Raw genomic sequence first — 13,107 nt, forward strand, 5'->3', positions numbered from 1 at the left:
AAAGAGCATGATTGGGGCTCTGGAGGAGCCCCAGAGAAGAAAATGGGATCTTCTTTTACCATGCTTGCTGTTTGCCTACCGAGAGGTACCACAGGAGGGTGTTGGCTTCAGCCCCTTCGAACTTCTGTTCGGTCATCCCGTACGGGGACCCTTAGCCATTGTCAAGGAGGGATGGGAGATGCCCACTCCCCCTGTTACTACCAATGTAGTTGACTATGTGCTAGGGCTCAGAAAACGGATGGTACTTCTGATGGGCTTGGCTAGTGATAAATTGAAGGCAGGGCAAGCGCTGGTGAAACATTGGTACGACCAGAAAGCTTCCCTCATCAACTTTACACCTGGTCAGCAAGTCCTGATCATGAATCCAATAAGGCCTCGCGCTTTACAGGACAAATGGTCAGGCCCTTACACAGTGGTGGAGCCCCTGGGTGAGGTGAACTATTTAGTGGACCTTGGAAGGCCTGGACAGGCTCCAAAAGTGTTTCACGTGAATAGGCTGAAGGCTTTCGTCCCAAGAGTCGAAATCGCAGCACTGCTACTGGCGTCAGACGTTGAGGAAGAGGAGTCTGAACCTCTCCCCGACCTGTTCCAGAGCGGTCCTTCAGATAGCTCCGTTGAGGGTGTCCGAGTGGCCCCTCACCTGACTTCTGATCAGCAGGCTGAGGTGAAAAGTTTGCTTAGGCAGTTTTCCCCCCTGTTTTCACAGTCCCCTGGTTTGACACCTTGGTGCAAACATAACATTGACACAGGAGACAGTGTACCTACCAAAAGTAGGGGATACAGGATGTCAGATAAAGTACGGTCTTATATTAAGACCGAGGTCAACAAGATGTTAGATCTTGGGGTGATTGAACCCTCTAGTAGTCCTTGGTCCAGTCCTGTGGTTCTGGTTCCAAAGGCAGGCACTTCTGAATTGAGGTTCTGCGTGGATTACAGGGCTCTGAATGCTGTCACCAAGACAGATGCCCACCCCTTGCCTCGAACAGATGAGCTGGTGGATACTTTGGGTGCCTCCAAGTACCTCAGCACGTTTGACCTTACTGCTGGCTATTGGCAAATAGCTTTAGCAGAACATGCCAGGGAGAAGACGCCATTTTCTACACCAGACGGCCTTTACCAATTCCGGGTAATGCCGTTCGGGTTGAAGAATGCACCTGCCACTTTCCAGAGGCTTGTGAATCATGTGTTGAATGGGTTGGACGAATTCTGTCTTGCATATCTGGACGATATAGCAGTTTTCAGTGCCACCTGGGAAGACCATGTGAAACACCTCGGGATTGTGCTCCAGGCTCTTCAGAAAGCCCACTTGACCATAAAGGCTAGTAAGTGCCAGATTGGACAAGGCTCAGTGGTTTACCTTGGACATGAAGTAGGTGGAGGGAGGATACAGCCTCTACCCAGTAAAGTACAAGCAGTACAAGACTGGCCTACCCCCACTACGCAAACCCAAGTGAGAGCCTTTTTAGGACTCACGGGGTATTACCGCAATTTTGTGGCAGACTATGGCACCATAGCTGCTCCTCTGACTGCCCTCACAACTCCGAAGAAACCCAAGAAGGTAACTTGGACCGACGAGTGTGAGAAGGCCTTCAATGGCTTAAAAGACTCCTTGTGCCAGGCCCCTGTGCTCAGGGCCCCTGATTATCAAAGACCTTTTATCGTGCAGACGGATGCCTCTGACACTGGGATAGGAGCTGTACTATCACAAGTAGATGAGAAGGGTAAGGAACACCCTATCGGTTTTATTAGTCGCCAGCTTAAGGACAGAGAGCTCAGGTGGTCCACGGTAGAGAAAGAATGTTTCTCTGTTGTGTGGGCCCTAAGGAAGCTGAGGCCCTACCTCTATGGGACCCACTTCACTGTGCAGACTGACCATAAGCCGTTAAAGTGGCTAATGAACATGAAGGGGGAGAATCCAAAGTTGCTTAGGTGGTCCATAAGTCTTCAAGGCTTCGACTTCACTATTGAGCATAGACCAGGTGTCCAACATAGCAATGCTGATGGGTTGTCCAGAATGTTTAACCGACCTGAACAAGAGACTCATCCAGGGGTGGATTAGTTCCCCCTGTCCATAGTCTGGGAGGGGCGAGTGTTAGGAAAGATTTCGTAATTGTAGGGAATTTTCCTTCCATGTGGCAACCCCTAAACTTTTTGCTATTGTTTTTAACCTTGTTCTTGACTTTGCCAGAGAAGTACAGCCTTCTGCCGCACTTCTCTGGGCTTTCGCTCCTTTCTTACGGGGAAACTGACATGCCCTTAAGACAGTCAGTACCGGGGAACGTGGTTTCCCGTAGTTTCTTTTATCGTGTCGCAGCTTTAGTGCAACACGACACAAGAGGGCACTGTAAGTTAAGTTACAGCTCTCTTGGGTCTCTAGCCTTCTACAGGCCCTAGATACTCTTTTAGGATGGTATTTGATCGGTGCAAGTCATTCAGGGACTCGAATGGTGGCAGCGATCGTTTTGTTTATTTTGAGCTCCTTTTGGCGTTCTGAGCACGTTTTTGCACTGAACCCAAAATGGTGGCCTGGCTCCCAAAATGGCCAGGCTGCGAGGCTCCTTTGTCTTGTCCACTGACCGTCTTGCTCCCTTCACCTTCCCCAGGTCCGGCGACCCGGGGCCTTCCTTATTTGGGCATGTACTTTCCCGCGAAACGTGGTTGCTTTCGCGGGCTTCTACATGTCGTTTGTGTGCCTCCAGGGTGTGGGCTGGGATGTCTGGTCCCAATACACATCCTGGGTGCCAGAGAGTCTAGGGTGGTGTGAATGCCTGGGACCACCGTGGTCCGTGATTGGTCCACGTATGGTATGTGTTTTGATGAGCGGATCTCCCATTGGCTCCCCTCCGTTTTGGCGCGAAGGGAACCGTGGATAAGAGGGGGCTGGAAACACCACTACCATGTCGATCTCCTGAGTTCTCACGAACGAAGGAATACAGGAGCCAAGTATCCTGCAACTACGAGGCTGGACCGAGGAATCGCTGGTGACCCGCTGAAGGAATCCTCCTTTGCACTGCTGTCGTCCGGAGAGCCCCTGTCCTCCTTTGATCGAACCAGAAGGCCTGTACTGGTGCTTCGACCTTTGGAATAGCAGGAACAGCTATTCCCGGCATCTTCAACCATCTCCTGCCAAGTAAGCCTTCGGAAGCGTCTCTGGGCCATCCAGTTGACTGACCAGCTTACCAAGGAGTTTGGCTCTGCAACCGCCGCCAGGTTGTGTTGTATTTCGAGTCCTTGTCACTCTCCCACGCTTCGTACGCTTGGCGTCCCCAGGTCTGAAGGGAGGAGTGTACATTTGGCTTGAATACACACGGCCGCTCCGTTGTCCTGCTGCGGCAACAAACTGTGCTGGTTTCGTCGATTGGGACGTCTTTTTGCTCTACACGACTACGAGGCGTTCCCTGCTCTTCTGAACCTGCCAGCTGCTGAAACTAACGTGGAGAAGCCTGGGTCTGCTTGCTTCGGGGACCGGTAAGTAGTTTAGCTAGGATCTGGTCGCCCTCCTGCAGTATCCCATTGCTTTTCCCTGCTGTGTAAAAACAGCACCCTTTTGGCCGTACTCGCGCTCTGCTTCTGCCCGCTGTGGAGGCTGCGCTTGAGTTGCGGAACCTGTTCTTCTGCTGTGCACTAACCCGAACTGCCTGACTTCCTCCGAAGAGCTTCCCCTTTTGCCCGTTGGCACCGGCGTGGCAGGTACTTTGAGCACAAGGCTCCACTCTTCGCAGGGCTCGGACTTCCATCTAGTTAGGTGCCTCTGAAGGCGAACTGAGTCTAAAACGTTATCGCACTGCCTGTTTTCCTTCCCTTTCAGGTGGACTACATATTTCGTGCTTTAAACGCTTGCGACTGTGTATTTGTATATATATTGTGTTGATATGGTATGTGTTGGTTTAATATTGTGATATTGTGATTTTCTCGCTACGGTCATTATTTTAAAGGCCTTAAAATAAATGTGTATCTATTTTTGATATAACAACTGTTTGGAGTAGTTTGTAAGCGCTCTTGCTTTGTGTGCTCATTGCGAGCTTTCAGTCACCCTCACCCCTCTTGAGACCTAGTCTTGACCGCCGCGATCGCTACCTTGATTGGTCTGGCTTGTCCAGAGGTTACCCTGTTCCAAGTAATTAGGTTGGCCTTCTGAACTTCTGCGCCACCAGGACAGAGTTCAGAAATCCGTCTTAACACTGATTGCCAAAAGCAACCTAGAATTGTGGGGAATTCATTTTCTTAAATCCCAAAAAGGGGTGCAGTACCAGTACTCAAGACTATCAGAAAGCCGGCGTTTTAAAACCACCAGATTTTGTTTAAAACTGAATAAATGAACCCAAGGCAAGCCAAAGAAAGACTTACTGAGAGGTGGATACAATCTAAAGTTATATTCTCAAGTGACTTAAAGGTTTATAACAAGACTGGCTGAGCTGTGGATTTCAGCAGTTTAAGTAAATTTGGACTGAAAGACACTAAAAACCTAAATGTTTAAAAGAAATGAGTGACCTACTTTTGAGTGTCACATAGGTTGCAATTGTTTAAATGTCATAGTTTTAAACTTAGAATCAGCATCCTAGCTGCATATGTAAAAAATTGCCTTGACTTAAACTGGGGAACAAAAGTGACATTAGCTGGGGCCTGGCTTAAGGAACTGAATTCTGCCCACCAGCTACCCCCGACAGGAGTTGAGACTTGCACAACAGCTGTGTTCCCAGGCCTATCTGCCTTTTGCTGCTCCCACCAAAAGGGATATGACACTTCCCTGATTGAATTACCTGGGCTCTGCAGGAAATTGAACAAAGCCCTGTCCTGACTCAGGCAAATGTTTTATTACGGGGCCGTAAAAGTAGCTTCCTCCTGAAGGAAAGGGGAGGAGCACTGCCTGTGAGAGCAAGCTGGCTTGGCAGAACTGGAAAAACCAGAAATTCAACCTTGTGCTGGGGGGAAACCACACCCCTGTAGCCAGAATATGGTTTTAGAAAAAGATGAATAACTCATAGTACGGACTTGTCATAATTATTTAAATGATACCATAATTCTTGTGATTTTTCTGCCCACATTTTAAGAGGTTTTTAGAACCGGTGGCATGATCTGGGGGCAAACTAGCAGTTAAGAGGGTATTACTTAAAATGTATGCATGTTAAAAATCTGACACTTCATCACTTAATGTCCATACTCCTTGCGCACATGTGTATAAATTTGGGGTAATGTCTGATATTGGTAACCTGATTAAAAAGTGCAAATGTTGCCATTTCTGAATGCAAGCTCCCAGGAAGAGCAGATTTGGACAGGGTATACCTCCTGTGATATGTGAAGGGTGCATGTAATTTTAAACAAATGTGTACCTGTGCAAATATGTCTTTTAGGTCAAAATATAGATTGTGTGTAATTTGACAGGGGTGGGTTCTCTGTACCATAAACAGACCTCATCATGATGACACTTCATTTCATTCCCCCAATCAAGGGGAAGCGGATGAAGTGGCCAATGACAAGTGGAGAGGGGTAGAGCCTAGTGATGCTGCACACACACCCATTTTCAAAACACATAAAAGCAGACAGACAGGACAGATAGGGACAGTCAATTCCATTTGCTGCAACGCGCTCTGCCGGACCATACCACATCCAGAGATCCAGACTTCAAATCCATCAATCTCCAGAATCCAGAGAGGAAAGACCCAGAGAGAGCAGAGCAGACCCAGATCACTGTGAAGTGCAGAGACCAGACCAGAGTCCCGTCTAAAACCTGACCAGATCCGTGGCGAGGCCCATTCTAATTCAAGAATATAGTGTGAGTACCTAGCAAGACTGTGCAGAACCAATCTCTTAGTTAAAATAATCTAATCCAATCTATTTTAATCTAAGTAGAACTGCCTCCCAACTGTCACCTGTCATTTGCAAAGCTGTCACCTGTCATTTCTAGTTGCTAGCTGTCACTTGTCTTTTTGAATTTTAAAATTTCAAATCCGAAAAACTACCTTTATTTAATCGTTCATAACTCTGTGACCGTTTGTGCTAGAGACTTGTAACTTTCCTCTGAAAGCTGGGAATTGTGGCTTTCCTACGAACCTAGAACCGCATTCCTACCCCCGATACTTTTGCCGCAAATGCGAAAAACGCACTCGCGAATTTACCGCGATTTGCAAATTTCTCAACATGTGAAAACAGCAGTTTTCTTGCTTTCAGTTGCCAAAAATTCGTTTAACCTGCTAGTTACTCCTAGATCCTTGCTAAAGTGAGCCTGGACTAATATTAACTTGATTTCACTCACCCTGAACCTCCTAGAGGGAATTAAAAGCATTTTAGCATATTTTTCACTTCATTGCCAGCACATATAAAAGCATTTTGGGCCTGTGTTTCCAACTTCTGTAGTCTAAGCTTGCTGGGGTGAACTGAATTACAGTTGATTGCATTTCTGAGAACTGTGTGCTTTCCTTCCATTTCCTTGCATTGCATAAAGGGGGGAGGGGATTGCCAGAGAAAAGTGATTACATTGTTTTGTTGAAATCATATTGAGTATTTTCTGTATTGCATTTTTCATTCAACATTACATCCATCTGAACTTATATAAAGTATTCTCTACCACCTTATTCTTCTGTTCCTATTTACAAGTGTGCTAGTGCCAGACTATCCATTATTGATTACTGCTCAGATTCAGTGTGATATTCCATTATTAAATTATTATAAAGTGTGATATATATATATATTGTTTAAATTATCAAATAAACCTTTTAACTTGCAAATCAGAACTACTTCTTGGCTCAGTGGGGTCAGGGGGATTCCCAGGGAGGGGTGTTATATAGGGGTAGTCATCCAGAACGCATGAACTGGACATAAAGATATTTCAATAAGGGTTTCCATTCAGTATCCCAGACTAGGCATTGACTTAGCTGTAGTGTTGAATTGAATCCTCTTACAAATTGCGGGCTCGTCTGGGATGTTTGGATTAGATTTATCATTTGTGCAGATTAATACAGCGTGCCAGCTGACCAGATACACATATCCGGTCGGATCACACGCTGTGTTACGCTGTAAAGCACTCCTCAAAAGAACGCTCTAAGGAAAAGGTCTGTTTTGCAAAAAAAAATAAAATACAAACTTCTGTAAGTCAGGACAGAGACCAATCTCTAGAATGACGACCTTAGTAGACATGAAAATAGCCAGAGAGCACTTCTTACATAAGTTATTTGTGAGAGGTGAGTGGACTCACCAGGACCGCATGGTCTGGTTGCAGGCCATCACGCAACAGGTCACGGAAACAGGGTCAGATATATGGAGAGATCAGGGTCCCTTACATGTGGCCCTGAGTGAACTATACATGGCTCCTAAAGCTAAGGATGAACAAGAAAAGATGGTTAGGATAGCGGCATACCTGTACCTATATATGGGAGACATGCAGGATAAATGTACTGAAAGCCAAGATCTGGCGAATAAGCGACAGATGGCGTTAGAGAAGGTCCAATCTGACCTGGTCTCTTCTGAGCAGAGGCTGCAGGGGAGCCAGGAGTCAGAAAATAAGAGTAGACAGCACATCATTAAAATAAAGAGGGATATGGACATCCTGCAACAGGAAAAGGCTGACCAGGATACCAGATTTCTGGCCTTGCAGAAGGAGTACCAAGAAGGTTTGGACTCCCTACTGCAGAGCCAGAAAAAGCTGGAGCAACAGTTAGACTTCAATAGGGCATGTGCTGAGCAGGTAGTCACCCTGCAAAGCCACCTAGATAGGGAGAAGGCAGAGAGCAATAAACTGATTTTGAAAGACCTGGATACCCAGGCAGAGTTTGACCAGGAGCGCCAGAAAGCTGGTGCCTTCCAAAGGCAAAGGGACGACCTGGCGGCACAGATGCAGGCTCTTAGTCAGGAAAGGGATACCTTAGGCCAGGAAGTCTGCCACTTAAAAAGGAAATTGGAAGAAAATCACCTGGCCCACCAGGGACTGGGTGACCTCCAAAAAGAACACCAGGACTTGCTAGAGCACACCAGGAGGGTGGAGGATGCTCTGGCAAGAAAGGAGCAGGCCAATAGGGACACAGCTCAGGAGGTAACCCTCCTGCAGCAAAGACTGGCCCAGTGCTCCAGGACCAATCAGGAAACGCAGAGAGAGAATGAGGCTCTCTGCCAGCACAATGATAGGCTCCAACAACAGGTAGCGATGCAGGAGAGACTGATAGAGTCTAGTAAGGCCTTAACTGAGGAACTGAAGGCGCAGGCTCTTGCATTGCAACAGGGAGCAGGGGCGGATAGAGATGAGGTTCTCTGGGAAAGAGAAACTCCTGAGCATAACCCCAGGAGCCCTAGTACCAGAGGCCTTTATCTCTCTCAGTCCCTGGACTCTGCCACCCCCATGTCCCCTGGCGCACATGAGCACAGGGCCACAGGGATGGCAGATTACTATCCAGCCAGAAGCATGGGGCTCATAGGCCAGTACCACCCAGGAATGGAGGGGCGGGCATCCGGGTATGGGCACCCAAGCACAGTGCAATTTAGTGGGGAACCCCAGGAGAGTAGGCCCATTAAGGGCATCCTGAAAACCTCTGCCCAGTTAGGTCAGTGGGGGGGGTACCCATCAAATCCTGGCAGCAAAGTGGAATCTGAAGACTCCTCTAAACGGTACAGGACACAGGAGACCAGGTCCCCACATTCTGCCAGCCATTCCCAGGCTCGCAGAATCCGGGAAAACCTGGAAGATCAGACAGGAACCTCTGGGAGCAGTGCCTCTGAGTCAGAGGATGAATGGACCAGGGTTACCCGGACCAAAAAGGCCAATAAGGCAAAAAGGGCCTTGCTTAAGGACCCATTGAAGCAGATTAAGGCAATCAGGAGTGTCATCACGCCTTATCATAAGAACGCCAAGTACTCTGTTTGGGAACACTTGGAGCTCTATGAGCAAATGATGGAGACTTTTCATTTGAAGGACAGCCAAAGCTGTATCCAATATGTAAAGTGGACATTCTCCCCAGAGTACTCCAGTTTCTTTGCAGGGCTGGAGGACCAAAATCATTCCAGGTGGTCCACCTATAGGGCGGCCATATTAAAACATTTTTCTGTTCACAGAAATCCCCAAGAGGCTCGCAAGGCAGCCTACAATTTGCAGTGTGGGGAGGATCAGGCCCCACAAGAGTTTGTGCAAGAACTGAAACGTGCCTTTGCGCAGACCACCAGAAGGGTGCGCACGGATAGCAGAGAATTTATTAATACGTTTTTCCATGCCTTGCCCAAATACATAATGACCCAGCTCATGAGAGATTTTCATGAGAAAAGATCTTTAGAATGGGTCATTGAACAAGCCACCCGCATCTACGAGGTGCAGAAACCGGTGGCAAACAAAAATCAGCCCAAAAACCCCAAAACTAACAGCACCCCTGCTGCTGCCAAGGTGGCAGAGGTAAAGGTTGCCCCCGTTTTGGATTTGGAGATGGGGGGCCTAAAAACCTACCTGCACCTAATAATGCTAGACCCAGAAGGTCCTCGGGCCAGTCACAAACAGGGAGTCAAGGAGGTAGTCCCACAAATGGGGTCCCTCGCTCTCCTGACTATGTAAGTCCCCGTTACAAGGGAAGTCGACCCATCCTGGGTTATGTGTGGACTCCTCCAGCCCAAGGGGGGGATCCAGCCAAGCACCTAACCCAGGGAACTTCCCTCCTAACTTCCCACCGGAGGGCAGAAACTCACCAAATCCTGGGCAGAACTTTTTCCCCAGGTATCCACCCAATTTCCAGCCCCAAAATCATCCATCCTTCTTTCCCCAATTCCCTGAGCCCAGACAACCTAATCCGGGAGAGGGGAGGCCAAGGGTGGAGGGGTATCCAAATCTTCCCAACCAGGGGTACTACCAAAGAAGGGATAGCTACCCTTCCTGGGATCAGCCCAGGGGAGAAAACAGGGCCCCGTATCAGCCCGAGCGGGTTTCCCAGTTAGAGCGCCAGGTTCAAAACATGGCGCGGGATCTGGGTCACATACTGAGGGCTCAGCAGAACCCTCAGATCGGCATGCCGGCGCAGAACGCACCCAACTCTGGACCTGGTGCTCCAGAACAATGACGGGGGCAGCACCCCGATAACTCACCGGTTCCCAGGGAGGAGGCACAAAGGGAAGGGGGGTGTAAAGCCTGGGAGGAAGCTTCCTTCCTCACTTGTAAACAGCCCCTGGAAACCCAGGAACCGGAAACAAAATCTCTTGCCCCTGAAAGTCTGCCTCCTAAGGAGCAGAGGGGGGGTAGGAGAAACAAAAGACCCAAACAGACTCAGTTTGAGGAGGAGGTACAGATCTTCCAATTTGAGGGAGAGGGATCCTCAGAGGATCCTGGGAAAAGGATCTTCTCCTTCAGAGAGGGGGGAACTCCTCCCAAAAAAAAAAGGGTTCCTAGGGATGCAAATCCAGACTGGGGAGATGTGGAGACTGAGCTACCGCCTCCCACCATCTCATCCCAGAACCAACAGCAAGAAAATCCCCTGGTTCAAACCCATCCTGGTGACTGCCTCCAAAAAGGGGGGGGCGGCCCGGAACCGGAGCCAGGGGAACCCACAATGGCTCTGATCTCCAGTTGCCAACTTTTTCTTTCAGATTCCCAAGGCTCTCCACAGAATTCTGCCCAAATCTCTTCGCTAGCGATGTCCAAAACCAGAAAGTTAGCCCACCAGTTGTCCAAAAATGCGCATTATCTGTGCCCCCTTGAGGAGAAGGAGGGAAGATATTATGCCCCGGTACAAGTACAGGGGCAGGGTACAATTTTGGCACTGGTGGACACTGGATCTCAAGCTACCCTTCTGTCCAGAAGGGCCTTTGATGAACTGAATGCAGGAAGGGGAGGGAATTACCAAATTCCTCTCACCTCACTTCCTGGACAACTCCAGAACTTTGACGGGAAGGAAATTCCCGTCGAGGGGACGGCAGATTTGGACATTAAAATTGGGCGACACAAGTTGAAACACCCGGTCATAGTTGTGACTCCAGAGGGCACCCCTTGTTTACTAGGGAATGACCTCCTGAGAAGGTTGTCACCCCTAATAGATTGTGTAAACAAGGTCCTCTGGACCCAGACTAGCCGACCAATAAAATTAAAACAGAGTGTCAACCATGTTAGTTTAAACGGCACCTGCCACATGGTTGAACAAAAATCTGACCAAGTAGAATTTCACTTCCAGAACAACCAAATTCCAGACGTCACAGTAATAGCAGTAGGACAACAGACTGGTGATGGGGGGTCCTCTCTATTTCTGAAAATCAACCTCCCTTCCAGTTTAAGGTGGTATTCCACACTGGAAGGAAACACTCTGAAATTCTATACTAATCCACAATCAGAAACTCCCACTCCTATAGTCCAGAAAGATGTGAAATCAGCTCAGAGCCTGGCTGATATTCAGCAAATTGGAGAGCAGTTGTTCATCCCTGTCCAGTTAAATGATGGGAAGGACTCTGTTCTCGCTCGAGTGTGCGTGAACAATGGTAAGAGCTTCATCAGCGAAGCCATGTTTCGCCAACTCCCAAAAGATCCAGCCATTCCCACATTCAAACTGATAGACAAATGGGAAATGGACCTGGAAGCACCTAATTCTAAACAGCTCCTGCCAAGCAGGTGTATGCTCAAAATCTCCATTGGCAACAAGAGCATAGTCCATAATTGTTGGGTCGTGCGAGACGTCACTGCCGCCTTTTACTTAGGCAGTGACATTCTCAATCGCTTTGCCATTAGTTTGGAACTAATAAACTTCAAAGCTTGGTCCCGATTAGCGGATAATCCCATGGGCTTTGATGATCCAGAAAAAGCATTTAGGTCAGCTCAATTGCTACCATATGCAGTTGAAATTCAGATCAAAGAGGAAGTCACCATCCCAGAAAGGATCCGACAATTCTCCCTGGAAGTGAAAGTTAAAAGAGGACAATATTTGAAAAACCGTGATGCTTACATACATCTAAATGCTTCTCTCCAACAGCAAGGGTTAGGGGTAAACCCAACACCATTAGTCAACATAGAACATGACACCATTCGAATAGAGGTGGATAACAGCGACTTAAAGAGTATTACTCTAGCCGCAGGCACCATTATTGGAATGGCGGTTGATGACCGACATTTTTCCATCGATTTAGGTAATGAACTGTTAGGGCCAATCCCCAAGGACTGCTTTGACGGTGACAGTGATGACAATACAACACCAGACAGGATTTTTACCCGGCATGGGGGGAACTTCCTGGTGTACACTTCCTGCCCCTATGGTAAGGAAGATGTGACTTGTGACTTCAGGAGGGATGAGGTGATTTTCCAGGTCCATGAGGGCTGCCTTTCCCACCTGAAGCCTCCAGTCCAAATCAGCACTCTGACCAGGGACTTCTCCACCCAGTTGGAGGAGGCCGCTGAGGTAGCCAAACCAGAAGTCTTTCCAGGCTTCAGGCAGATGGTGGAAGAGAGAGTCAACCTAGCTGATGCCTGTGTGATTCTGGAACAAAAGCAAAAGTTGAAACAAGTTTTCTTGGATTTCCAAGATCTCTTTGCGGTAGACTCATATGACTGTGGTCGCACTGACATCCACACCACAACAATCCCCACGGACCCTGGCATGACTCCTGTGTTTGTGAAGCAATATCGCTTGCCTCTCGCATCAATGGAGTCCCTTACTGAAATAATTAAGAACCTTGAGTCCCGGGGAATAATCCGTCCAGTTCACAGCACCTTCAATAATCCGGTGCTGGGAATATTGAAGCCAAACGGCCAGTGGAGACTCTGCGCCGACCTCAGGGAGCTCACCAAACGGGTCCATACTTCCCGATGGCCTCTGCCCTACATTGACCAAGGGCTGGCCCAGATCCAGGGGTCACATTTATTCACTGCAATAGACCTGACCAATGGATACTGGACCGTGCCGGTCAGTAGGGAGGACCAATACAAGCTGGCTTTTACCTTTGGGGGCCAGCAGTACACATGGACCCGGACTCCCTTCGGATACCTCAACTCCGGCAATGAATTCAACATTTTCCTACATAAGGCCATGCCCGACCTTTGTGCGAGGGGTAACCTGGCTTATGTAGATGATGTCCTCATCAAAAGTTCATCTGTGAAGGAACACATAGCGGAGATCCGTTATGTTCTGACCCAGTTGAGGGCCGCCGGAGCAAAATTTTCCTTTC

Source organism: Ambystoma mexicanum, chromosome 5q (genome assembly GCF_040938575.1).
Source record: "Ambystoma mexicanum isolate Mex_15411 chromosome 5q, UKY_AmexF1_1, whole genome shotgun sequence".
Taxonomy (NCBI): domain Eukaryota; kingdom Metazoa; phylum Chordata; class Amphibia; order Caudata; family Ambystomatidae; genus Ambystoma; species Ambystoma mexicanum.